Here is a 26,190-nt window from a genome sequence, read left to right as displayed (position 1 = left end):
GTGCGACTGGATTTGTTGATTTTAATACTGCTTGTGGGTATTCAATATAGGCTATGATAGTTGTTACTTTTTCTGAGATTAGCAACCTGTAATATATGTTGATATTACACCGGATGACTAACAATGATGATATTGAATAAGTTCTGAGCCCACAGCCATAATTCACATATACATGTGGCTGATTTATTTGACATGAAGTTAAGACATATTTTCAAATGATTTTTTGCACATAAAGTTCATCAACATGCATAAATTATCAGGTTCGATGCGATTTGCTATGTTATATACATATTTTTGGTTATTCAGGTCATTTATATATTTTTTATAGGTTTCAAAAGAATTTTTGGCTAACTCAGATACGTATTTTATAAATTTATGAATAATCAGGTCATTACAGGTCTTGCTTATTTTTTTTTTTCTCAGAAAACAGGTTTCGTGTGACTATTTTCATCTCAAACGGGTATATTTCAGGTCAAATCAGATATGCAGTTAATGTTACATTAGGTTTCATATGATTATGTCTCAAGAGCTTCTAAAACAGAAGTATTTCGAAGTATGTAAAGTGGTAAATGGATAACAAAATACTAGGAGTTTTGGTTTAATCAACAAGATCATAACAATAAATTGTTCATCTTTTATCATTATTTGTTATTTGTTTTATTTCCTGCCTCACTAGGTTTCTTTTGTTCATCTTTTATCATTATTTGTTATTTGTTTTATTTCCTGCCTCACTAGGTTTCTTATTCATTTATATTGATTCTTTTTGGGATCTTTGTGTTATTTGTTTTATTTCCTGCCTCACTAGGTTTCTTATTCATTTATATTGATTCTTTTTGGGATCTTTGACATTATGTTTTATTAGATGTATGAAGAATGGTGTTGTATGATAATGCACTGATCTTATGTTTTGTATTCCATTGGTTTGTTCTATTGGATTTTCTATTTATTATTTGGATTTTTTATCTGGTATTGATACAGGAGGAGGACATGCGTCTGGAGAATGTATACTACTCTGAGATAAAGGATGTTGGTTTCTTTGATTCTGATTGGGAATAATACTGCTCTGTCTCTACTTCTCTTCACATCTATAAATTTACCTTTCTCATGGCTTTCGTATACTTTTTTGTTGTATAAATTATTGACGTGTGAAAATCAGTTATTGTCTATGTAAATAATTTATGTTTCGCTCTAGTATTTTGGTGAATGTATTATTTAAATATAATTGTATTTGATATTGAAATATAATTAGATTGTGTTGGATATGAACATGATTTGGTGTTGGATAATATATAGTGTGCAACATAGATTCTGCAAAAAATGTAGCAGTAACAACCTAGACGAAATTTCTATCTAGGTTGCCAACCTAGACGGAATTCCGTCTAGGTTGCAACCTAGATGGTTTTTCACATTCCGTCTAGGTCAATATCCGTCTAGGTTAGTCAACCTAGATGGATTTTCATCTAGTTTGTCCCAACCTAGACGGAATCAGACTAGACAGAGCAAACTTGACAAAAATCTGTCTAGATGGAGCAACCTAGACGGGAAATGAAGCAACTTAGATGGAATTTTCCATCTAGGTTGCTCGTTTTTCTACTAGTAAAATATTATTTCTTTAAAAATTATTCAATTCATCATGCATAGCTAAACCCAAAACTCATCTTTTAAAGCATCATCAATACGTTAAGGCTCAATTTGGGATAAGAAAGCATATTCGCTCATTTCTTTTGAGCAAGTCATGACGCCTTTGGATGGACTCCCTATAATTTATTCATTGGGATAATCCATGCAAATTTCCATATCTTGGGGAGTTCTTCTAGAATTCGTTCATTGTTGCCTTCCCTAATATTTGTTGCGTCCGTTGAGGGTTTGTCAATTATTTGCAAAAGCTCCAATCCTCACTCAATAGCATCATCATTAATAACATATACATAGTGTTTACCTCCTAGAGAGGCAATACACAGGGCCAAAAAGTTCAAGATGAAGTAGTTGCAAAGGTTTAGAAGTGGATACCTCATTTGTGGATTTGAAAAAAAAAATTAATTTGTTTACCTTTGGCACATTCCTCACAAAGAGAATTTTTAATATAGGTAAGACTTGGTAGACCTCTTACTAAGTTCTTCTTGGATAGCTTAGATATCAACTTCATGTTAGCATGTCCAAGTCTCTTGTGCCAAATCCAAGGATTTCCATCCACCGCGGCAAGGCATTTCACATCTTGATCAAAAAGCTCATTCATCTCAAAAATATAAATATTAGATCTTCTAAAAGCAACAAAAATAATTTTATCATTCATACGAACAACACATTTATCCGGTTTAAAAGTAATGTGTAATGACCATGAATTTTTTATACTAATTTAAATAAATTTTTTAGTATTTTAAAATATTAAAATATTATTTTTAAAAGAGTGTTAATATTTTCTCAATTTTTTAGAATTTTCTATGATTTAAAAACCTGATTTTATATCTATTTTAATAGTTTTGTTAATTATAAAATTAATTGTTATGGTAAAAACACTTTAAATTACTATTTGATTTTTTTATTATTGTTATTATTATTATTGTTACTAATTATTTTATATTGATTTTTTCTTAATTTTCTCCTTTATTTCCTCCCTAATTATCCCCTTAATTTCTCCTTAATCACCTCCTTAATTCTCCCCAAATCTCTCCCCAATTTCCGCGTACTCCCCTATCTTGTGTTCCGCTTCAACATCTCTCTCTCTCCTCTCTATTTCATTCACCCCCCTCCCCCCCCTCTCTTTCCCTCTCTCCCCTCTTCATTCTCTCCTCCTCCCCAAGCAGAACGTCACCCCTCCTCAAACAGCCCCGCTGCCCGCTCAATGCCACACCCTAGACCCTCCCCCTCACCGACGCATCCTCTCACCCCAGCCCCTACACAAGCCACCTCGTCTCTGCCTCCTCTTCCCGCCATCATCATCAAACCTTCACCGCAACCCCAGCCTCCTTCATCGCGCGACCACCACCTCCTCCAACCACCTGCCGCCCCCTTCTCCTCCGCCCAACCGTCGACCCTGCCCAGCATCCGCCACCTCCGACTGTCAACCGCCCCTACTCTTCCACGGCCATCACTTAATAATCAAGACTAAAAAAGTAGGGCCACCTCACCCTCCTTCTCTCACTCAGAAAGATTTTGCACCCCCAAGCCACAACTGGCTACTTCACCCCACTTAACCACCTCAGCCTACATCGCGTCGTCCGCTGTCACCCCGACCAGTGACATCATTGTCCTCGCTCCTCTCGCTACACCCCAGCTCCAGATGCACCTCGTCCGTCGGATCTTCGTCACCCGCTTTTAGACCCGTCGCGCCCATCCGCAGCGGCACCGCCGCCTCATCCACAGACCCCTTGGCCTCGCTGGTAAGATCTAGCTTCTCTTGACTCGTCATTTCATATTTATATCTGTTATTAAATTAGTTGCATAGATTAGACTGTGATTAGTTATTATATGCGTGGATTGGTTGATGATAGATGAGAATAACTGATATTGTACGGATAAGAATTATTTTTAGAGAAAAAAATAATTTGAATTAATAGATTATTATATTTAAAGATTATTTTTATAATTATTATAATGAGAAAAGAATTTATTTTGGAAGAAAGAATATTAAAAAGCATATTTTTAGAATTATTTAAAAGAGTTTATTTTGGAATAAAGGATTATTTTGAATTGTTATAATAATAAATAATTTAAATGGAGTTTTTTTGAAAAAGGGTTTATGTTGAATTAGTATATGAGAAAATAATTTAAAGAAACTTATTTTGGAAAAAATGTTATTTTCTAAATTACATAGATGCTGTTCATAATTTATGTCTCTTAATTTTGATTATTTGTGATATGTCATGACATTAGTGCTCATGATCAGTTGCATTTATTATTGTTGTGATTAAGAACAGTTAGTAGTTCATGATCTTAGTGGCCTTGCGTGTCATGTACCAGCCCTAGAGATAGGTGTTGTTTTGACTTAGAAAAACAAGAGAGTTGGGATGAGAAAGTCTTGGTTCATGTGATCGGATATGACTGTTAATGTATCTTCCAGGCTCGCTCTAATGAATCATTTTGCACTAGGGTTAATCTGTTGGGCTAGTGAATCGTTTCGCACATGGTCAGTGAAATCATTTCGTCACCCGAGTTTTGCTTGAGTTCAGACCAAGCTAAAATCGGATTGCGTGTAATCCTCTCACTGAATTGTTTCGCGGGTTTGGATGCACGTAGAGGATTTGTGAATAATCAATTATCTAAGAATATGAATGTTGACTCTATGTAAGATATGTACCTATGATCTGTTATAGGATGGCTAGTTACATGACCTCCTCACTTGGATGATTATGGATTCTTGTGAGATGTGAACCAGTGATCTATTATAGGATGGCTAGATTCCGACTTATTATTGAGATATTTGATGATTGAGACACCTTATTGTGCGAGTACACGAGATATACATGTTGATATCTATTATGATACTTTATTTTCCAGTTATATTTCTTTTCATACATAGATCAGAATTAATATTTAATTGTTTACAATTTGTGACATATGGTATATATGGGGGTTTCCTTGTTTGAATTATTTTGCTTGACGTACTATGTCTCGTATTGTATATTTTAAGTATTAATTCCATCTGGTTGTATGTCCTTGTTATCGGTTGATTTTTATAGATTCTTCTGATTATTATATTCTAGTGGTAGATTGCAATTAGATTATTAGAATTCTAGTGTCATGCTTCTATTATTATTATTGTTATAGCATTGGTCATTCGGTCGTTTCTATTTTTCCTTGTGGGATCTTGCCGTGTGCCATGCACGTTGACGTACTCCTATTCTCTCGGGTTGTACGTCAGATTTAGAGAACGGACAGGTTCAGTAGGAGCCAGGGTATTCTCAGCAGGAGTGCCTTGCAGACAGAGCAGAAGAAAAAGCCGAAGCCTAGTCATTTCTTTTATTAGCTGTTGGTCCTTAGTTTACTTTTATAGCACATTCCACTTCCGCTTCCGCTTGGTCAATGTATTTTTATATTCTTCAGTATTTCAGTTGGATAGTTTTGTAATAAGGGCATGTTTGACCCAAATTTTGTGTCTCGAATGATATATTGTTTGTGATATGGCTCATTTCTGTTCTGAGTTATTTATTATATTCTTGCTAGTTATGACCGGGGACTTGTGACTTTGCACGTTATTGTTTGACACTTAGCGTATTAGATTGAGTAGAAATGGCCTAGTATTTATTTCTCCTCAGTCTAATATGTCACGGGCTTATTCGTGTCCTGATTCCTGGGTATTTTGGAAAGCGGGACATAACATAATGTCAAATCCTTTATCACTTAATTGACTAATACTAAGAAGATTATAATTTAATCCTTTAACAAAATAAACATGCTCAATTATGGGAGAATGTATCTTACCAATATTACCAATACCTATAATTTTACCTTTTTTGCCGCCACCAAAGGAGACATTGCTTCCTTTAATCCTTGATAGGGTTGCAAATAATTCCTTGTTGCTCATCATGTGATGTGAGTAACTACTATCAAGATACCACAACTCCTTACCTCTTGTGCGAGACGTTCCCTGCATGTAAACAAGTTGTAGAACTTTTAGGTATCCAAACTTTGGGTCCTTGAATGTTAATATCTTTGGTACCTTTAGGTACCCACATTAACCCATAATAATAAGTATTATCTTTAAGTCTACAATATGTGAAAATGTGATCATATTTCATGCAATATGTACACATAAAATTTTTCTTGTAAGTGGGTGCATGAGATTTGTGATCCTATTTTCTATTAATCTTATGATGACTAGAGTAAACATGATTAGATTTTAATCTATCATTTTTAATTTGTAGCCTTTCAAATTAAGACCATAATTGTTTGTTTTCAAAGTCTAGATCTCCAATCATTTCATCTTTTAAGGAAATAGTATCATTTAGTGAGGATTGTAGAACCTCAAACTTAGAGTCACAGAAACATACAATTTTTTGAATGAAGAATATTCTTTTGCTAATTTTTTAAATTTAAGATTTAATTCTTCTAAAGTGTCTTCTAGTTCACATTGCATATAACATTGCATATAAAGAGATTCACTTTTGGTTTCGGATAGTACCTCATCTTCATGAGTCATAAAACAAATGTTTGGGTCATGAAGAGCAATCTTGGCACCCTCATCATTGTTATCTGAATCACTTGGTTTGGATTCGTCCCAACCGATGTACATAGCCTTCTTCTTCTTGTATTTCAAGTACTTCTCCTTGACCTTAAGACAATCCTTGGCTAAATGTCCCAGTTCATTGCATTCGAAATACTTACCTACACGAGAGGGAAACTTGTTGTTAGATCATTTTTAAAATTTTTATTCATTTTAATTAATCTTGATGTTCTTCTAGAGAGGTGTGCCACTTCTCTAGAGACATCAACTTTACTATCCGAGGAGGATGAGTCATCAATTGCTCCTTTGAGAGCAATGGACTTCAATTTTTAAGATGGCTCCTCCGTTGCCTTTGGGGGCACTTCCTCCTTCTCCTTGATCTTCTTCTCATGGACTTTGAGCTTGCCAATGAGACCATCAAGAGAAAGTATTGTAAGATCATGAGCTTTCTCGATGGTCATAGCTTTAGGCTCCCAAACCAGAATCAAAGAACGAAGAATTTTGTAGTTCATCTCTTGGTTCGTCAACACCTTATCAAGGCCATGCAATTCATTTATGATGTTAGTAAACTGAGAGAACGTAGCATCAATAGATTTATTTGAAAACATTTTAAATAATTCATAATTATGCATGAGGCCACTAATTTTAGATTCCTTAACTTAGGGGGTTCCTTCATGAGTGATGCATATTTTTTTTCAAATTTCGTGTGTGGTTGCACACGTGGAAACCCTATTATATTTATTGGGGGTGAGTCCACAAATTAATATATTCATGACCTTTACATTAAGGTTTGCTTGATGTCTCTCACCATCGGTCATACTACTACTACTACTAGGCTTCTCAACATATTACTTCTCTACAATGTTTAAGATATCAAGGTCAATGCATCGTAGATAAATCCTCATTCTAGCCTTCCAATAAGCAAAGTTGCTACCGGTAAAAAGTGGGGGTCTAGTGGCGAATTGCCCTCAAGCATATGCACATTCAAAGAAGCCTCCATTGGATCTTTCCTCTAAGGTAGTTAAACCTATAAATGTATAGAGATCTTGATCTGATACCAATTGAAAAACCCTAGAGGGGGTGAATAGGGTTATGAGGTAATAATTGTGCAATTAAAATTTGACAATGCAATACACCATAAAATTTAAAAGCTAAAACAATATAAAGGAGATGAGTTAGGGAATGGTTAGCTAATTGCGACACACGATATGTTCACGAGATTCGGTCCTCCGACCTACGTTCCCGCTCCGCACTCTCGAGGAGAATTTCACTATCACAACCCAGTTTGGAAGCCGAAACTTCTTCACAATGATCTGCCCTTGAGATCTCACGACCACACAGTAGATCTCCACGAGATTAAGCTCTCCACACATTACAAATGAAAGAAAAGAAGCTCTCTTATAACAGCCCTATGGCAAGATGAAGAGATTGCAATTGAAGCTTGGGATTTGCAAGTGTGAGAACAAATTGAGAGAATAGAAAGTTGAATCTCTTTTAAACACCAAAATACAAACTCAATAAATTCTCAAGGATTTCTTAGTTCTGAAATGAATGGGGTAGCTAGGTATTTATAAGCATTCAAGAAATCAGCCCTAACCCTAAAGAAAAAGATAAAAATGTTCAAAACCCGAAAAATCTGGAAACATGACAAAACTAGCTGTTGGAAGCTTATCAGTCGACTAACGGGGTTCGTCAGTCGACTGGTGAGCTGACCGTTGCAAGCGCTTTGCAGCTCGTCGATCGACTAAAGGACTCATCAATCGACTGAAGGACTCATCAGTCGACTGATAGACCGTCAATCGCAAAAGCATAAACTTTTGATGATTCTGACCAGTATCTTCAGTCGACTGATAATAGATTTTCAGCCTGTTTTGATTTTTAAAAAAGAATTTTCAGGGCCTTTAAAAAATAGTAAATAAATTCTAAAAAATATGAAACTTTGGGGAAAAAATTCAAGTATAATAACAAACTTGTTTGAAAAGAAATTTTGTAAAAAGAGCCTTGTATTTGTGAAAACTCAACGTTTACCAAAAATATCAAAATACAAGTTTTGAAAATATGTGAGTGCGTTATCCCAAGAACTTCAAATATAATCTATCATACTACTTGCCTACATTAAGCACTAGAGAGAAATAAAAATATAAATATTCCTCATATATAAGTATATAGCTTGAGTCTTGATATTTGCTTCTATATTGATGAAGCTTCTCTTGTATGTTGTGCTCTTTGAAAGCTTTGCTTCATCAATTTGCCTCCACCTCCTTAGATATCGTCGTTGTAGCTTGTTGTTCCATCCAATCCTCTAATAATGGCACTAACAAGCTTGATAAATTTTAATCGACACAATATAGCTCAACAAGCAATTAGCACTAATAATTGTGTTTGTAAATCATCATCAAAATAAAAAGGCTAACAGTTTTGATGTTTGATGGCATAATTAATAGATTAGAGAGGATTCCTGCTTGGTGGCATACTGCTTTAACAGGTGAGGGACAACGATTTGAAAGTACAAATAAATTAAGATTGACCTTGCTGTACTATTCCATGGAAAAAAAATCAAGTACGCATTTGGAAAGAATGAACCGAAGCGTATTCGAGTCTTTTATCGGTTTAAGGAAGCCAAAAATTGCTTGTGGATGTTATATGCCTCTCCAACTAAAAACAAAAATAGACTTGAAATCGAAAGGTTCATGGTATGAGCAGCATAGCAATAATGCAGGTCAATCTAGGGCCTCTCGGCAATTCATTGGACCCAATTACAACCCACGTTAAAGGTCCGACCGGTTATATAACCTGTTGACGTACAAAAGGAGTTTTTAAGTTCGTATGAGCTTAGGGTCGATTATAGTAAGATATGATGGGGTAAAAAAAGAGCACAAGAGCAATTTTATGGTGATACCCATGAGTCCTACGATCAATTACGATGGTAAAAAGAAAATAATATCTATAATATACAAACTAATTTCATTTATGTGATGTTGTTTATACTAATTTTCTTAATGTTGATCTTAACACTTAATCTCCAATTTTCTAGGTATGTAGAAGAAGTTAAGAAGACAAACCCAGGTAACTACATTCATGTAGAACAACAAGAAGGGAGGTTTACAAGGCAATTCATCTGTTACGCCACTTGCATAAATGGATTTTTGCACGGAGGTAGACCATTTATATTTTTGGATGATACCTTTCTGAAAGATTGATTCAAAGGTATACTCCTCAGCGTCGTAGTATATGATGGAAATCAGGGGATATTTCCATTAGCCTATTGCATATGCGATCAGGAAAATAACGTTAACTGGAAGTGGTTCTTACAAGTTTAGTTTTATCCTGAGCTATGTTAGTTCTATTGTAGTTCATGATAGTTCTAACTCATTCCTTGTTAACTCTAATTTCATGTATGTTAAGCACAACTCTTTATAGGTTTGCGGTCTATTCTATATGAAAGGTTAGATCCATACAACCCTCCACACAAGCTAGTTATAATATCATATGTGGATAAGGGAATCAGAGAAGCGGTTAGAGAAATTTTCTCATATGCTATACACTCTCGATGTATTCTGCATCTAGTTGAGAACTTCAGGATAAAGTTGAAGGATTTGAGATTCAAGGCAAAGGATACTCAGATTTTGGAGAATCTTTTCCAATCAGCTTGTTACAAATATACTAGAGTAGAATAGAACGGTTATATGAACGATATTAGACTGGTTGACAAAAGAACATACAATATTGTCATGAACTACACTCCAGAGAACTGGGCATTCTCGTTTTTTTCCTGGAATTAGGTAAGTTATAAGCTATTTTATTTCTTATCTCAGTTAAGCCATTTGACTAATGAATTTAGACATGAATGCCTACATTAGAACTAACAATAACACAGCTAGAACTAACATAGGCATTAGAACACACATTTAAACTAGATCTCGTGTTAGCTAGAGTTAGAACTAACACGAGAATGGTTGGAACTAACAGACAATAGCTAGAACTAACATTAACTCAACTAGAACTAATATATCCAATAGAACAAACACTTAAACTAGAACTTAAAGTTATCTAGAGGTAGAAATAACATGAGAACAGCTAGAACTAACATGGGAGCCATTAGGACTAACAACAACTAAGCTAGAACTAACATAGACAATAGAACCAACACTTAAACTATAACTAGCGCTAACTGAGGGTAGAACTAACATGAATGTAACTTGAATTAACATGACATCAAATAGAACTAATAATAACTCAGCTAGAACTAACATAGCCATTAAAACCAACACTTATACTAGATCTAACGCTAACTGAAAGTAGAACTAACATGATGACAGGTAGAATTAACACAAAAGTAGATAGAACTAACAATAACTTAGCTAGAACTAATATAGCCACTAAAACTATCATTTGCACTATAACTAATAATGACTCAGTAGAACTAACAAGAAGTTTTAACGAATTCCCTGTTATGTTTCAGATATGGTCATATTATATCAAATGTTACAGAGTCATTCAACAAATGGATACATGAGGCTAGGCTTCTACGGATACTTCAACTGGTAGAGTACATACGTAAACAAATTATTATTTGCATAAATGAGCGAATAGTCATGGCTAAAAATTAGAATCAATTTCTTTTCCCCAAAGCTGAACTTGCCCTCAAAGAGAACATGGAAAATGAGCGTCCATTGGAGGTGCGTTAGTCCCATACAGGATTATTTGAGGTACAATCTAATAGAACTTGTCAAGTGGATCTTGACAATAAAACATGCATGTGCCGTGTGTGGGATATAACTCGTGTTCCTTGCAAACATGCATGCACAACCATTATGTTTCTGAAGAGGGATGTTTATCAATTCTGTGATTGGTTTATAACGGTTGAAGCTTTTAAAAAGAGCTACGAGCCAATCCTATACCCTATCCCTAACTACGAGAAACATAGCGTACCACAGGATGAAATACAAATCCTACCTCCACTAACAACAAAAAGGAAAGGGAGAAATAAAACTGGGCCTATCAACAACAGAACTGTTTACACTCGGCCACTTAAATGTTCTCGATGTCATATGGAAGGTCATAACCGTAAAACATGTAATGAACCTATCCCTGACTAAGTGCTTGATAAGTTGTTAACTGTTTTGATGGTATATTTAACAAGAAACGAGCTAGAACTAACACAACATACCATTAGAGATAACACTTACTCTTTTAGAACCAACACAAAGTTAGAGCTAACAACACCTCTGATAATATGCATTTTCAATTAAATATATATACATTATTGTATTTGTATAAACATGTCATTCATCACTATACATTGATTCGTCTTTATGTCTTTGTTCATAACCAGCAAGTAATAATTGTATGGCAAGTCTTACTCGCATAGCTTTAGGGATATCGTCCGGAGGATTAACACCCAATGTCGAGCGGCCTTTAATTATTGCTTGCATATAGAGGTAGACGAACACACCACAGTCATAGCTGCAACATAGAATGTTAAATTAGTCATTTTTGCTATATCTAATGCTAACATAATTTAACACAATTTAGACATTGGAACTAACCACCCTCGTTGTTACTCGTATTTGATGGGTTGATATTTAAATAATCTGTGCACATTTGGCTTAACAAAATCAACTTGTTGGGCATCAAAATAGTTTATAATTTTAGTAATAGACTCTATCCAAGCTTCATGGCTAGCAAAACTGTAGTGTTTGACGACCTTTTCTTTCAAATCAAGTTTAACAAGATGCCAATGATTATCCCTGACCAAGGGGATCAACAGATGCTCTATGCAGACTACGGTAAATTTTTTAATATATGTCAAAAATAGCTCATAATTATCCTGGTCGATGCCATAGAGTGAGTGCTACTTGAAATTAAAAGGAAGATGAGTTAAAATTAAAAGGGAAAATTAGAACTAAAATGGTATAAATTAGAACTCATGTGGCATAAATTAGAACTGACATGGCATAAATTAGAACTAACATGAGATACGACAGAACTAATATGATATAAATTACAACAATCATGGTTTAAATTAGAACTCACATGGTATAAATTAGAACTCACATGACATAAATTAGAACTAACACGAGATGTGATAGAACTAACATGACATAAATTAGGACTAACATTGTATACATTAGAATTAACGAGGCATAACTTAGAACTCACATGCACTAGTAGAAAACAGAGCATTGGCGACGGGGTATTGGCGACGGATTCGAAATCCGTCGCCAATATAACCATTGGCGACGGAATATTACCCGTCGCCAATAACCCATCACCAATGCAAACATTGGCGACGGGTAATGATCGTCACCAATGTTTTCCCGTCGCCAATAGTTATTGGCGACGGGAAAACATTGGTGACGGTCATTACCCGTCGCCAATGTTTGTATTGGTGACGGGTTATTGGCGTCGCCAATGTTTTCCGCCGCTAATACTTATTGGCGACGAACCGCGTCCGTCACCAATGTTCTCCCATCGCCAATAAGTATTAGCGACGGGATCTGTACGTCGCCAATGTTCGTATTGGCGACGGGTTATTGGCGTCGTCAATGTTTGTATTAGTGGCGGGTTATTACCCGTCGCCAATACTTATTACCCGTCGCCAATGTTTGTATTGGTGATGGGTTATTGGCGTCGCCAATGTTTTCCGTCGCTAATACTTATTGGCGACGAACCGCGTCCGTCACCAATGTTCTCCCATCGCCAATAAGTATTAGCGACGGGATCTGTACGTCACCAATGTTCGTATTGGCGACGGATAATTGGCATCGTCAATGTTTGTATTAATGACGGGTTATTACCCGTCGCCAATACTTATTACCCGTCGCCAATGTTTGTATTGGTGACGGGTTATTGGCGTCGCCAATGTTTTCCGTCGCCAATACTTATTGGCGACGAACCGCGTCCGTCACCAATGTTTTCCGTCGTCATTGTTTATATTGTCACGAACCTCTAATTCTTAATAGTATTAAAGTCATTGCTCCCCATTCTTATTTTAAATCCCAGACAATTCATAACTTTTTGTACTTATAAGATGATTATGATTTAGAAACTAGTCTCATATCTACGTATACGTTGGAGAAAAAAGAAGTTTTTAATGAATTTAGGTTTTCACGTTTTAACGGATCAAAACTATGTCCAAATTAAACGAGTTGAATTTTTATAATCTAAAGTCAAGGTAAACTGGTAAAAAAGTTAGATTTAAAGGATTATTTTTATAAATCTAACTGGCGTTAACCGGGGGACCTAATAGTATATATTGTGATGATTTAAGGGATGTAATACAAATTTCCACGACTTGAGTGAGTAATTTTGAAATATTGAAGATTTGAGTGTTACTATTGAAATAATCCAATGATTCACTCTTAACTTATGGATAGGAAAATTGGTAATATTAGTTAGATTTGAGGGTTGTAATAGTGTTATGGGGATATTCCATGTTCTCTACACGTACATCATCCCGAAAACAGTTGTTCCTTCTAGTCGGGTCGATAGCCTTCCTTAAAGACGACTCGAAGAACGGACTCAGCTGATCCTATCCATATCGAAGGATCACCAACTCAGCCCTGGTCGGCTGCGAGTCCCCCATGCTACTGAAGTGACCATTCCTCGCCCACCAACTCAGCCTTGGTCAACCGCGAGCTCCCCATGCCACGGAAACGATGGCTCGACAATCGCAAGTTGACATGTTCATAACAAAGGATGGATCAACCTCCAGCTCACTCAGCCATGCCGTCACGTACCACACCCTCCCTAAAGTGACGAATCCGCCTTTAGCTTCCTTTATAAATACAGGTATTATTTGTCCTAGGAGGAGGTTCGATTTTTTGGCTTAAACATCTAAAGCTCCTATGATAATGCAGAAAAAACTATTCTAAATACGCCATAAAAGAGTAAATTCACTGACTTGATCATCGGAGGTACCACGGGAGAAACAAATTAACCCCGCCCTCTTACCGTTCGCATGTGTGCAGGTTATTCGTCCGTCCAGAGCTCTAAGAACTAGGCATAAAGTCGAAGCGAGAAGCGGCCCCGTATTTGAAGTGGATTTGGATCAGTTAATCTGAACGAAAAAGCAAAAATTCAGATGGTAGACGAGTTTGTTGAAGTTAATATAGGATTTTTTATACTTCCTTTTACCCAGTTCAATTTTTCAGTTCAAGTAATACTATTAGAATAATTATATTGTCTATTTACTATAATATATTTTTCTAATTTAATTTTTTATTATGCTCTTGACTAATTTAGTACTATAAATATTTTATAAATATTTTTTTTATAAAAAGTTATTTTCAATCATTACCAATATAGATTATTTTACTATCGTGTAATAATATTTTAGGAAATACTCTAAAATAATACTAATAATTTATTTAATTTATTTAATAATATAATACTAAATAAATATAGTATAATTCCTTATTTATGTGATATTATTAAAATAATTACATTATTTATGTGATTCAAAATTTATTATTATTTATTTAATTGCTTTATAAATTAGAATATAATTCTTAATAGTATTTACTAATATATTATTCTATTTTATACTATCACTTTAATAATTGGTTAATTGTTACCACTAATAATTGTGCTATACTTATTTTATAAATTATTTTATTTTATTATTTTTAAATAATTAATAGTTATAATATTATTGATAATCATAATTGTTTAGGAAGGTGAGAAGTAATGTAAAGGTTATATATTGTATGATTTGAGGGATGTATTATAAATTTCCAAGTCTCGAGTGAGTAATTTTGAAATATTGAAGATTGAGAGACCGATTTGGAAATATTGAAGATTTGAGCGAGTTAATATTGAAATAATCCAATGATTCACTCTTAACTCAAGGATCTTAAGAGGAAAATTGATATATTTGCCAGATTTGAGGGTTGCAATAGTAAGTTATATGAGATTTTGGGTACCAAAATGAAATTAATTAAATCTTACAAGGGGTAAAACGAAATGTATCAACTATAAAACCAACCATGTTCTCCAGCCCCCTCTCGTCGCGATCTCCTCCTTCTCCACCCTACCACACCGCCGACTGCCCTCTCCCGCTGCCCCCTGCGGACCGACGCCTACCCCACCCCCCCGACGCCTACCCCGCCCCCCCCCCCCGACACCAATCCCGCCCGACACCAGACAGCATCTTCGATTTTTCTTCCGCCGCCCGCCCTCTCCCCGCCTGCACCCCTCTGCCGCCCGCACCCTCCCCCCCGTCCCCCCACCGCCCCGCCCAGCCCCCCCCCCCCCCTCGACGCCCGTAGCCCCCCCCCCCCGGCGACGCCCCTCCCCCGCCGACGCCCTTCCACCTTCGTGCATACCCTCGTTAATTGAATATCAGATCAGGTATTTTTTTCTAAGTAATATTCTGTGTGTTTTCCAAATTGAATTTCATTGGATTGAACAAAACAAACCACAATTATATAATTTAATTTTCCTGTTGCTCATTAGAAATAATGTTCTACAATTACGCCATGAATCATGAATTACAGGCTTGCCAACTACAATTATATAATCCTCTTTGAACATCCTATTGATGAGTACGGGAGTGAGCATGAAATTAAACATACATTATTGTTGAATTCTCTTAGCATGTCTTTGCAACAGTGAGCACCCAAGATTTGACATTGATGCTAGGCACAGAACAAGTTTGTTGGACTAGAATGCAATTAGTTTGGGGCATTTGTTAGACAAATCAAGCGAGACTTCTATTTCCCCCTGTACGATTAGGCAAGTTCATAAATTTTATTGCCTTTGAAAGACTTTCAACCATGGCCACACGTCTGGGCTCCCTAGCTCTGGTGCGACAACTAGATGAGATAAGAGATTGTTATACTTATCTGATTAGCATATTTATGCTCCTTGGTTCTGTTGGTAATAATTATGTTGATTCTGCTTCTTATTTTATTATTTATATGCTGATGCTTCAATGCTGCCAAATAATGATCTTTAAAAACGTTAATTGTTCCAAACTTTGTTTATCTGGCCTTCTTTAGCCTGGAGAGGAGAACAATATTGCGTGCGCGCGCCCGCGCATTTACGCTATCTTATAACCCAACTGATTAGTTTTTAATTTTTTATGTGGTCCAAGATTTCTACTGCTTTTTTCAATAGTGGCATGCATCATGACTTATTAATGCTTCGGCATGCTGCAAGCTTATTGTGCCAGCTAAAAACATTAGCCTTGAGTCCTTGACCTGATTGGTTCTTTCTGATGTAAATCTAAAAAACTTGCTAAACGTTTAGCTTTGGTCTTCTAATGCCTAGCAACATTATTTTCCAGTTTGGTTGGTTCACTATTGCAGTTTGTTTTGTTCCCCCACATACTTAAAGGACTTTCTGCTTATTAGGTTTCCTTACAAACTTATTGACTTTTTGTGTGATATCAGCTGTAACTCATTCCATTCTCTACTCTTTAGGATTTATATATTTTTATAAAAAAATTAGTAGTGTGATATATAACACAATAATGTGTTATATATTAATTTTAGGTGAATAACAAGTTAACGTTAGCCGTAGATCCCCGTCCAATAATTACTACCAATTATTTAGACTTATAATATAAATGGACGATTCCACTATGGGTATAAAATTTTATTTTATGCCGAAATGGATCGCTTAATTTATATTATAAGAAGAAAGAATTGGCATGTAACTATTGGATCTGTCCAGTTCGGACGGGTTAGGAATATAGTAGTGCATACATCTAACTTGGTATACTTTGTGCATTTTCATTTCTAGAAAATCTCGGTCGCACGTACTTGTTGTTCTCTGGGTACAATAAGCGTATGTTATTATGCGTATCGGCTTATTACTTACCGATTTCGGTTTATTACCGATACACATAATAACATCCGCACAGTGTACTTGGAGAACAGCGGGTAGGTGCTGCCAAAATTTTCTAGAAATAAAAATGCACAAAGTATTCAAAGTTAGATGTAAGCACTACTATATTCTTAATGGGATAGAAGCCTTGATTTTTTTGAATTATTTCAATAGTTGAACTCTAATTTTTGTATCAATAGACGACATGTGGAGGAGTTGCATTTAGAAATAACTGGCGCGTCAGCACGAAATCAAATTGCAAAAATTCATGAAAAACATTTTGCTGAGTGGGTCATAGCTGAAGTAAGTTAAGTGGATTTTATTTTTAATTAATTTTGGGAATAAATAAGGCTAACTATTTAACGCTAATTTGTGTTTATATGCAACATTAGGTAGAAAGACAAAGATTTGCAGGTTTGCCAGTGCCAGAAGAGATAAGTATTCACTCACATGGACCGCACTATACAGTTAAACAATGCAGCGGATACCGTATAAATGGAAATTTATTCCAACGGGTCGGGCTTGAGGGGGAGAGAGTTACCCAAAATAGTAGGGTCATGGCTGTATTCTCTCAAGAATGTTATTCAAGCTCAACTGATCAAAATCCGGTACTTGGTGATGTAGTTTATTACGGACAATTAGAAGATATTGTGGAGATATTCTATGCGTACGGTACCAAAAATGTACGTAGTTATGTGATGTTTAAGGTCCGTTGGTGTCGTGCAGACAGAACTAGGGATGCATATGGTTTTCATCTTGTAAATTTAGATAAGGAGATATATCCCGACATGAAGTTTATGTTCGCAAATCAGGCTACTCAGTGCTTTTACGTCAAAGATCCTAAGGTGTAGAATGTCTGGGTCATATTGTATAAGGAGCCGAGGACTCTTGTTCAGCTTGCTCTTGATGAAAATCCGGACAGTTCTGATGACCCTAATGAGACGGAAGGAGAAATTTTTATTAATTACTCATACCCCCAAAATGTCAATTTTAATATGTATACCTCGCAAATTCGACTTGATATCTGTAATGTAGGAGATTGAATACTAAAATCCTTATGCAAATTTGATTTGATATTTGTAATGTAGGAGTTTGAATAAAAAGATCCTTATGCAAATTCGACTTTATATCTTGCATGTATTTATTAAATATTTAAGTTGCAGATGAGCCAAAGAATTAGGAGGCTATCTTTTCCTCGGGATCAAGAAGGTCCATCATCCGGTATAAGTATTCAAATTTTGTTGAAGTAAATAGTATTAGTGATATAAATATGCATGATATTTACTATTTTTTTATTTATCTAGGATCATCATCAAGACCATCTCCGAGTCCATTATCTCTACATGGATCCTCACCCATTGAAGGTATAAATTTATTTATTTGTATTATGTCAATTGTTAAATTTATATGCTCATATAATATATATGTCTTTGTTAGATATTGCGGGGACTTCTCAAATGGATCCATCGCAGGATCGAGATGCATCGCCAGACCTAGGTATTATTTTTATTATTTCTTTCATTATATTCTTAATTTACATTTGTAATGTAATGATGTTTAATATTCCTAATATATGTTTTCAGACAATGCTCGTGATGGATTTGGTGATGACGAGATTGAGCACGAGATGATGTCTGGATCTTCTCAGTCAGAGAGAGCATGTCTCCGCCCTTGGACTCCATCAGTATATCACATCCCTCTACCTGAAAAAGCTATTGCATTACAAAAAAAATGCGATAGGAACTTCAAAATTAGGAGAGATTATATTAAAAGAAAGGAGCGTGCCATAAAACAAAGACTAGATAAAGCTATGGCTGATCTAATGAGGGAAAGGGGTAATAATTTCCTATAAACTTTGGAGATTGCTTACTTATTTATTTATGTAAGTTTATAAGAAATTTATTTCTCTTTGTATTTGTAGGCAAAAAAGATTATGAGAAACCCGGTAGACATGGGAGTGAGGAAAAGACGAAAGTACCTCCGAAAGGGTACCGGGCCATTTTGGAGTGGAAGGGCAACATTCCTGTTGGGGATTGGGCCGTCAGATTTAATAACCTGATAGGCTGTTTAATAAGAGATCCATGCTTTTATCGACTTTTTTGTGTTGAGCATATAATGACCTCCGGATTATATATATACGTGAAGTTATACTTTTTTGTTACTTTTGTTGATTTTTTGTTACTTTTGTTACTTTTGTCGATTTTTTGATTGTGTTGAGCATATATAGTGTGTGTGTGTGTGTGAATCGATGAATGATGAATGTGATTATTGTTGGATGTGAATTGATGGGTGTGAATACTGTTGGATGTGAATTGATGAATGTGAATACTATTGGATGTGAATTGATGAATGTGAATATTGTTGAATATTTTATGAATATTGGAAGCAACAGGTATATATTCCCAAATGGGGCTCAAAAAGTAGCATTTTTTTTCTCGAATTACATTCATTAGTGACGAAAAGGTCCGTCGCTAATGAACATCGGAGACGGGGAAATCAGTCGCCAACGTACATTAATCGCCGTCGCCAATAAACATTGGCGATAGGGTGCTTTCTGTCACCAATAATCATTGGCGATGAGTTCAACCCCGTTGTCAATACACATTAGTGACGGGGTGTTTTCCATCGCCAATGTGTTTTGGCGATGGCTAGATTTTCGTCGCCAATAAACATTAGCGACGGGGTGCATTAAGCCCCCCGTCGCCAATGTGTTTTGGCGACGGCAAGATTGTCGTCGCCAAAACACATTGGCGACGGAAAGCACCCCGTCGCCAATGTGTATTGACGACGGTGGTAAACCCGTCGCCAATGTTTCCCGTCACCAATACCTCTCCGTCGCCAATGTACATTGGCGACGGATGACCCCGTCGCCAATGTGTATTGGCGAGGGGATTATTGGTGACGGGCAAGTGGGCGTCACGAATGTGCATTCGTGACGGATTTGACTGTATTGGCGACGGATTTCCCCGTCGCCAATACTCTGTTTTCTACTAGTGATGGAATATATTAGAACTAACATAAGCCACGATAGAACTAATATGATATAAATTAGAACTAATATGGTATAAATTAGAACTAACATGGTATAAATTAGAACTCACGTGGCATAAATTAGAACTCACATGACATAAATTAGAACTAATATGAGCTGCGATAGAACTAACATAACATAAATTAGAACTAACATAGTACAAATTAGAACTCACAAAGCATAAATTAGAACTCATATGACATATATTAGAACTAACATGAGCCGCGATAGAGCTAACATGACATAAATTAGGACTAACATGGTACAAATTAGAACTCACGAGGCATAAATTAGAACTCGCATGGCATAAACTAACTGAGCTATGGTAGAACTAATATGACATAAATTAGGACTAACATGACATAAATTCGAACGTGGCCTTTATTAGAACTAACATGACCCAAGGTAGGACTAACATGACGCCAACTAAGACTAACATTACCCAAATAAGGACTAACATGAATACAGCTAGAACTAACATGAGTGTAGCTAGAACTAATATGGTGTAAATTATAGTTAACATGGCATAAATTAAAACTAACATGACAAAAATTAGAACTAACATGGCATAAATTAGAACTAATGTGACTTATGGTAGGACTAATGTGATGCTAACTAGAACTAACATGACTCATGGTAGAACTAGCATGGAGCCAACAAGAACTAATATGCATTTCAGTCAAAACTAACACGTTAATTTAGAACTAGTATGTGCTTACAAGAAAGAACACTGAGATGACTCCAAATTTTTTGTCATATTCCTCTTGCTGAAGCGTGTCTAACACTGCTTCTTCCATCTGTAACACCAATGAAACATTAAAATTCAGTATAAACAAGTCATTTTCAATTATTAAGCATATGTAATCTAACATTGTCGTTAAGCCGGCCACTACGAAGCAAATATAATAACTCTTCTCTGTTCATACTGCTATTGAATGTTTTTATGACATCATATCTCCTGAAAATTAGAACTAACATGAATTAGGACTAACATGTGACGAATTACTGTTTGCATAAATAGTCAATTGAAACTTACTTGTGAATCTTTTGGGCGTAAAATTTGGTTAGATAATTATTCTGAGCCTTGTCGAGTCTGGCTGGTACTGAAGATGGTATCCTAAAATTATGTACAAAAGAACCTCTGCTATCTATTATGCGTATGTTAAACAAAGCAGGGTCTGAAATCTTTTCATTTAGCTCGCCCAATAGAGCTTTCTCCTCCTTTGTCATTGGCTTCAAACTCAACGCATCCCAAGTGGGAATTTGATTACCGGGGTAAAAATTAGTAACTTTACCAACTGTATGTACATATTCAGAACTTGAAATTATATCTATAGTAATTTTTTTCTTTTTCTTTCCCTTTCCTTCTGTGTATGGGGTCCTCTTCTATTTAGATCTCTTGCTTACCCTTCTTGGCGGTGGTCTACCCTTCGTTTGCACATTACTTGTTAGAACTTCTATAATTTTGTCCACCTGTTGTGTAATATTTACAAAATCCTCTTTCTCCTGTGCTTCCAACTCCTCTACAACTTTACTATCAACATGATTGTTATCTACACATTTGTTATCTACAATCTCCTTTTCATTATCAATATGATGCTCTTCCCTATCTACATGTTCCTCCTCCATATCTACATTCACCTCAACCTTACTATCTACATTCTCCTCAACCTTACTATCTACATTCTCCCCTTCTCTACCAACATGCTCCTCTACCTTATCTGCATTCCCATTCTTCTTATCTATATTCTCCTCAACCATACTATCTACAATCTTCTCTTCTCTATCTACATTCTCATCTTCCTTATCTACAATCTCCTCTTCCCTATCTACAATCTCCTTTTCATTATCAATATGCTCCTCTTCCCTATCTACAAGTTCCTCCTCCATATCTACATTCTCCTCAACCTTATTATCTTCAATCTCCTCTTCTCTAACTACATCATCAACAGGATCTTCAATATCCTCTTCAACAATCTTATGTATAGCTTCTTGCATGGTGGGGTCTTCCTTATGTATACAGCTTGATTTGGACTTCTGTTCCTCCTTAGCTACCCGTGGCTTCAACTTTTTTTTTCAATTTTCTATTTGATATTTGTCTTCAGCACCATTGGGTCTATAACCTCATCGTGTCTTCCAAATTCTTCAATTATTCTATTTAACCTATTGATCTTAATTATAAATTCTTTACAATATGTACTCTTGCTCTGCTTTGTGACAAATAGTATTCGTTTGAGAAATTTAGTAGAATTTCTCTAAAAAAATAAGTTGTTGCTCAATGGGTAGATCATTCACCTCCTCTTCATCTTCAAAAGCAACGTCAATATGCTTTGCCATGATATGAGATTATGAAGAGATTATAATTTAAAGTAGGATTAGACATAACACGGATATTATTTAGAGTTAGCGTGAAATAAGTTAGACTCAACATAACAGGATACTTATATAGCCTATCGAGAAGATCTTATTTGTTTCCTCTTCATTCGCCTTCCTCTTTGCTTTAAGCTTATGATGCACTCCTTCACCCCTCTGTACTGCGGGAAGTGCATGTACATTTGAAGGAGCAGACCCAACTTCCACAATAGGCCTATGAGCAAAAGTTATTGAAGCTAACTTAGCCTTATTTGTATATTGAAGCTAACTTAGCCTTATTTGTAATTATCCTCACCCTCATAGATGTGACTTTCATCTTCTCTGATGCCCAATGTATTATTGGAGGTCTTGAGCTGTCAACGTAAGCATATTTCTTTATGCCCGTCATCTCATAGTACTAAAGCTGTAGCAAATACATTAAGCAATCAAATTAGAACTAACAATGCATAAATTAGAACTAAACTAGTCCAAAGTAAGTAAAATATGGGTGTATCTAGAACTAACATGGTGTAAATTAGAACTAACACGACATAAATTAGAACTAACATGATCTATATTAGAACCAACATAAGCCCATGTAGAACTAACATGATTTATGTTAGAACTAACATTGATGCAACTAGAACTAACAAGACATAAATTAGAACTCACATGGTAGTTCTAAATTACAACTAATATGGCATAAATTAGATCTCACATGGCATAAATTAGAATGAACATGATTTGTAATAGAACTAACATGAATTCAATTAGAAGTAGCAAACATGTTCTCCATTAGAACTAACATGATACCAACTAACATGACTCCTAATAGAACTAACATGAGATAGAACTAATATGAGATGTAGTAGAACTAACATGAGATAGAACTAACATGAGATGCAAACATGCAATAGAACTAACATGACCTTTATTATAACTAGCGTGACCCAATTCTGAACTAACATGACGCCAACTAAGACTAACATGACCCAAATAAGGACTAACTTGAATACGGCCAGAACTAACATTATTGTGGCTAGAACTAACAGGATATAAATTAGAACTAATATAAGTGAGAACTAATATGACATAAATTAGAACTAGAATGAACCAAAGTAAGTAAAACATGGAACTTACACACAGTAGTGTCATGCAACCTGGGACATATGTGACCACTGACTTCTTCTTGCCCTCCAAAGCAACTCCAATGCTCCTGGTAATTTCTGAATAAAAGAATTAGGCCCATGCAACTCCTTTGACCCTCTTAATGCTATCCAGGTACCTGAGTACAAGTCTAGGATACCTTCCTCACTTTTGGGGCACCATATCATAGAGCATTGGTACAGATTTTGCATCAAAACAAAGTCTTGAATATCCTGCTTTTCTGTAGATTTCACAAGCCTTTTCAGTTTTCCTTCAAGGTATCTTCGATGAGTGATTGCTGCTTTTTTTAACTTATTCCCCTCTTCAGTTTTGAAAAGATTAGTGAAGTATTCCACCCATATTCTGTTTCTTGAGTCCCGATTGATACTTATGATTTCCCAATAAATTGAGAAATAAGTATGGTTATGGACCCATTGTAAATCAAATTTAATACTTTTCACTCTACCAGTTTTTGAATCAGAGATAGAAAATGTGTTATTATCACTATCATAATAGCTCAGTAGTAGTTCAAGTGTGGGGCGATCAGGCGCATGAGCCCCAAATAATATATAGTGTTCAAATATAGCTCTGCAGTATGCATCCCTATGCCACTGACGAATCTTCGGGGCAATACGCTTCATGAATTCTAATAAACCCCGATATTGGTGGTTAGCCTTATTGATTCGCCCACATCAGTATCAACAACTTTTCCTTTAAAAAAAATTAAATTTGCAAGTTCAATTAGACCTAACGTGGCAAAAATTAGACCTAACACTAACGGGCATCTAGAACTAATATGGACTCAAACTAGAACTAAAATAGACTGTGGTAAAATCTAGCATTGTTTAAGATGAATTGAAATTAGGGAAAATTAGACTGAGTCCCCAAATACTAGATAACATAGCACTTACTGCTTTTTTGGGGATAGTTCGTTGGTACGGCCAGCCCTTGCCGTTCTTCTTTTCTGGTCTCGTCATTCTAATGCCTCCCTTTGCATTTTCATAAGGGTTTGAATGGCTTCCTCCGTGCTGCCAACCCCAGATGAACCATCTTTGTCCTTTAGCTCGCGACGATAAACGACTTCGTAGTCGTTAACGGATTCTGCTTCACTGGATGGTATTTTTCCCGTGAAAACCCTAGAACTGTTGAAATGCGATGAAGTTTTTGAAAGTTCGAGAGTTTCGATGGCTCCTCAGTGGTGGAAGAGAGGGGGAAGATCAAGAGGGTACTTGGGTAGGGAGGGGGCGCAGTAACCTAGTTCAGTCCCATCAAAGGGGCAAGTTCGTAACTTCCAATGGGATTTTTTTGAAAACTGATACTTTGAGGTCTCGTCACAAATACTGTGTGTATTTGGGGCTTAGCCACATGAGGCAGAATACAAGGGGCCTTGTCACATGAAGTTTTCACTTTTGGGGCCTAGACATATTTTCCCCCAGTTATAGTTATACTCTTTCGTAAGTAAACTTCATTAAAAAATAATGGTTTTTTCTAACTAGGGCGATGATTAAGGGGGAAAAAAGCGGAGAAGTGAGGATGAGGAGAGGGAATTAGTGGCAAACATGGGGCTTACTCATCCTCATTTACCCCTCACCCCCACCCCCCAAAAAATTAGGAATTGGGCAAGGTAAGCAAAAACCAAAATAAATTCATATAGAAAACAACTTTTGAATTACATTCATATGTATAATGAATATTTACTTGACCTTAGAGGAGCTCATATCAAGATACAAAAGGTTCAAATTTGAGCCTCGATACACAAAAAACTATTCAATAGGTATCACATCTCAAACCATAAGAGCTGAATGTATAGATTTTAGTGTTTGACATTCATAACAAAGGGCTAAATTACAAGATTGGTGTTTTCTATATATATCATTCTTATGACTTTAGTATTTCTTTTCTAACGTTTTTTTCCTACAAACCACCTTGATAATAGGGTAATTATGTGGAAACCATTTTTTTTAATTTATTCATAATCCACATATAAAGTAGGTTTTTGTTGCAATCAAACACCTCCAAGTTAAATTTTTACTAAAAAACAAAAAACGAGCTTCTCAAGTTCAAGGTACATGACTTGTATCCTAACAAGTCCAAAGAAATGAGTCACGTACATTAACAAGTCCTAAACACCAAAAAACGAGTCAATACATTGAATGCAAGTTGTCTATGGGTAATTTTAAGTTTGAAGTGAAGAATTTGACTAGGAGATGGTTGATTGTAACAAAAACCAACTTTAAATGTGGTTTATGTATAAATTAAATAAAAGGTGGTTTAACTACCCTACTTTAAANCAACCAACATTTTGGCATTTTTTGAGCCAAATATGCAATTAGACCTGAAATATCGTCACCGATGAAAAAAAGAGTGAAATCTCACATGATGCTATTTGTGATATCTTATTTCACGAGGAAAGGGCTAGAATATTGTTTGACGCATTTGTATAAAAATAATAACTATGTCTCAGTTTATGCAAGAGCGTTGAGTCCATTGAAAGAAAGTAAAGTCTTGACAAAAAAAGAAAAGGGCAAAATATTACCTCCAAATATAGCGAAGAGATACCTTTTTGGCCCAAAAAATGCTCGGATGAAAGAGATTTCGTTGTTTTTTCGGCAACGGTGAAGTCATAGGTCTAATTGCACATTGGTTAAAAAAAAAAAAGGACAAA

The 26,190-nt window shown here is 35.8% G+C and overlaps 1 long non-coding RNA gene across 1 annotated transcript; it reads left to right on the top strand.

Moving 5' to 3' along the window:
* Window positions 18,176–18,493, top strand: LOC109849708. The gene is made up of 3 exons (XR_002249206.1): window positions 18,176–18,217; window positions 18,301–18,360; window positions 18,434–18,493. It is a non-coding gene; the product is annotated as an uncharacterized LOC109849708 (long non-coding RNA).

The sequence above is a fragment of the Asparagus officinalis genome, chromosome 7, assembly GCF_001876935.1.
Source record: "Asparagus officinalis chromosome 7, Aspof.V1, whole genome shotgun sequence".
Lineage (NCBI taxonomy): Eukaryota > Viridiplantae > Streptophyta > Magnoliopsida > Asparagales > Asparagaceae > Asparagus > Asparagus officinalis.
The sequence above is the reverse complement of the archived record's forward strand: the minus strand, read 5'-3'. Positions and strand labels throughout refer to the sequence as shown.